We start from the raw sequence: 4091 nt of genomic DNA, 5'->3' as shown, positions 1-4091 counted from the left end.
ATCATGCTGTGCTCTAGTATCTAACTGGGTTATGCTACACATATGTGATCAGCCTGGCCTGCTTATTGGATTTCACATGGAAAACTCTTTGGATTGCCAATGCACGAATGCTGATAGACTTGTGTGACTGAACCATCTGGATTCTTCCCTTTGTGTGTCAATAATCTTACAATGACCCGTACTGAACTGGTTTTGTGAACTGTCAAATGATAATTGTGTATCCATCCTTGTTGTGTAATTAAGAGTGTTTGTTGCGCTTTAGCAGGTGTAGTAGACATCACTACCTAAAATACTACTTTTAACACATCTCATGTTTCTGCAATATAGGAGCAAGATAATACTGGGTTGGTTCAAGAAGTTTATAGCGTTTTTCCATAAGTTTAGTAAACACAACAGATACTTTAATCATTAGTAATACACTCTCCTTCATTATTTTAACAGTCTCTCAACGCTGGGGTAAATTTTCGGTTCCATGACATCAGAAATCACGTGATTTTGAAGCTAAGAAATCGTTAAGCCATGTTTGGAGGACATTTCCTTGAAGATTGTTCGACAGAGAGCTGAAAAGACGGGAATCTGAGGGTGCAAGATCAGGTTAATAAAGTGAGTGTGGAATAACGTCACAACCCAGCTACTGTGTAGCGTTTTTTTGTTGGTATAGCAAAATGCAGGTGGGCGTTATTATGGAGTAGCATCACTTCATGCAATCTTCCTGGTCGCCATTCTTTTGCATTGCATCTGCAGCTACAAGACGTCTCAGTTGTTGACAGTAGATGTAAGCAGTGATTGTTACACCTTAGGGAAGCAATTCGTAGTATACCACACTGTTTCTGTTCGTCCAGATGCATAACATTATCTTTTGTAGATGTGTGCATGTCTTTGTACAAGTAGCTCCTGTTTTGTTTGGCTCAACCATACCTTTCTTTTACTTACGTTAGCGTAAAGAACAATTTCCTGTGAACAGTAACGAGTCAGGACAGGAATGGTTGGTGTTATTCAAGAGTCAGTTAATGATGAGCACATGGAGAGGCACATATGGCCACCCACTAATTGCTGTGATTTTGGCTTAGAGCATGCAGTTCCCCTTACACCCGATTTTCGAACCTTCCCCATTGCATGCAAAGTTAGATTGTAGTGGAATGATCACTGTTCATCACATTTACCAGTTTTCGAGTACACAGGCGTGGATCATTGTGGATTAATGCCTTTAAATGCACTTAATCAAACCCCAAAGGTCTTCCTGAATGTGGAGAGCCACTAATGTCAAAACAGTCCTCCTTAAAACGAAAAAACCATTTTCTTGCTGTGCTCTGTCTAATGGCATTATCCCCATACACGGCGCCAATGTTTCTGGCTGTCTCCGCTGTTGTCACCCCTCTACTGAACTCAAACAGCAAATGTGTCGGAAATGTTCCCATTTCTCGACGTGGTACTCTGTTTTTTAGCGTCCACAGCTCCACTCACGATCTCCAAATGACAAAATGACAATACGTAAACTCAAATAGCAACAGTGAACTATAAATAAAAAATGATACTCGATAAATGAAACAATAGCAACTGGAATACCAACATGCAAGACAAAAACGCTATGAACTTATACACTATCCTAATAATAGTATTTCCAATTTTCTAAATAGAGCGCTACAAGATTCCACGTTTTTAGCAGTTTTACTCTAATAGCCCTCTTTTGTGTTTTGAAACTCTGTATGGTTGCTGATGAGTTTCTCCACAAGATATGTCCATATGTCAGGTGGCTATTAAAATATGAAAATTATGTGCCCTTTGCACATTTTTTCATTGTGAATATTATGTTTTGATCAACTCTGGCTTCATAGGGCAGTGCGTTTATTCCATTTGATGGTTTTTGGGTCCACACACCCAAGAACTTAGTCTAAAGAGTTTGGTTATTGATACTGCCACTACAATTATAAATATTCATAATTTCACTGAATGATAGAAACATACAGATATAGTTTTCTTACTATGGATTATTAGCAAAATTTATTCCATTCTATGGTGGGCAGCTGGTACAGCAACCGGTTATGAATTCCTTGAAATGAAACAGGTTTGGTTGCAAAATCTTTTTTATTTACATGCAGTGACACATTTTGCCCTTTGGGGGCTTCATCATATTGATGTGAAAATTAATTTGGGAAGCAAACACTCGTCCATTAATGCCCAAATATGTCACTGAGATGAAATTTTATAGGAACCATCATCCTATCATCATGGGATAAGTAAAAGTACTATGAACATCATGGAGCCAACTGCATTCTGGCTTACTCAGCGTGGAATGTTGCATACAGTTGACAAATATCAGATAATGCAGTCGAGAGCAGGATACACCCTCATACACTACAATTTTCCATCCTACTAAGTAGTATTTCGTGATCTACCACGTGAGAGAAATTACTCAAGTCCTAAAATATCCCCATTACATGCTGTTTATGCTTCATTAATTTTAAGTCCTGTTTATGCATTATGAACAGCAGTCCATGTCATTCCTTGGCTTCTTGGTTCATCAGTAGAACACCACATAGGAAAATACAATGTCTACAAAGGAGATTGCTTACAAGACATTCATACAAACCATCCTTGAAAGTGACTCAAGAGTATGGACCCACCTGACCAAGGGATTGTTATCGTTTGCATGCATAAAGAGAATTGGATCTTTTCATATCAAGACAGCACAAAAAGTTAAAGAGAGACACTATAGCTGAGATACTGCAGAAAACAAATATTCTTATAAAATCATCTACTTCAATTCAAGATGATGGAAAAAAAAGCCTTACTGAAAACTGAAGCTATGTCCAGCCTAGCCAAAATTCATAAATTTGATATTCCTCTGAGATCTCTCGTTAGTGCCACCAGTTCCCCCATATATCAGTAGCAACATATTTGACTTCTCATTAACAACCATACGCTGGGAAAACTGACTCACATGTGGAACACTTGTGTCATTTCTCCAAGAAGTTTGAAGGCTACCTTTGGTTCCTGAAGATATTCTTGTTAGCTGCAACACACTACCTTTATTTACTGTGATCCTAGTTCACTAAATCATGATCTACCTTGGCTACTCTTTTTAGAAATTATCTTGCTTGCAACACACGCTGTTCTGTGTTTAGACACTGCCTTACTTGACAATTGAAACAGGATGACGAATTCTATGGGCAAGTAGATGGTGCCACAATGGGTAACCCATTGAGTCCTGCTATCGCTAATTGCGATATAGAAAATTTCGAACACTTAATGACAGAGAAAGCAAATAAGAAACCTTCTCACTGTCATACATTTATGGGAGATGTATTTGTGGATGATATGTTTGTGAACTATACATTTGTGGATAATACATATGTGGTTAAAAAATCTTTGGAAGTATTCTTTCATTATCTAAATAAAACAAAGCCAAAAAGTAGTTCATTTAGAAAACGAAAAATGACAACACAGTAGCCTTCTTGGGTGTTATGGGTATGAGGCAGACTGACAGAAGGTCTGAAAAAAAGTTTTACTGAAAGTCATTCATTCACACAGATATCTACATAAGAACTCAAATCATTATCCACAGCAAAAGAGGAATATTATTAACAGTATTGTCTGCATAACCAAAATAGTTTGCACATCAGAACACTGTACTTGTCCGTAAGCATGAATTTAGTTTCATGTTTTTTTTATGTGTTGCATAATGGTGGTGAATGTGACTAAGACAGACACAAGTATAGAGGCTCAGATGATTTTTATGCTTGTTATTAATGTTGACTACTGCTGAGTTTACAGCAATTCTAACCACTTCAAAATGACGAAAAGGTGGAAACTGCAATAGTGGATATTACAATGAATGTACAATCAACGAGACCAATATGAAATCACCAAAAAACTTTTAGAAAACTGAACAACTATGTCCGCATAATATTCTTCTAATAGCGCAACTTACCCATGAAAAAATGTCCAGTCAAGCAACATGTATATTTCTCATCTAATACCAAACATCATTCATACGTTAAAAGGTGAGAAATGACCTACCTAGTAACATAAACTCCAAAAATATACTTGTAGTATGTAACTGATCATGTTAGTTCATGTATTCATATAAA

The sequence above is a fragment of the Schistocerca serialis genome, chromosome 2 (genome assembly GCF_023864345.2).
Source record: "Schistocerca serialis cubense isolate TAMUIC-IGC-003099 chromosome 2, iqSchSeri2.2, whole genome shotgun sequence".
Taxonomy (NCBI): domain Eukaryota; kingdom Metazoa; phylum Arthropoda; class Insecta; order Orthoptera; family Acrididae; genus Schistocerca; species Schistocerca serialis.
The sequence above is the reverse complement of the archived record's forward strand: the minus strand, read 5'-3'. Positions refer to the sequence as shown.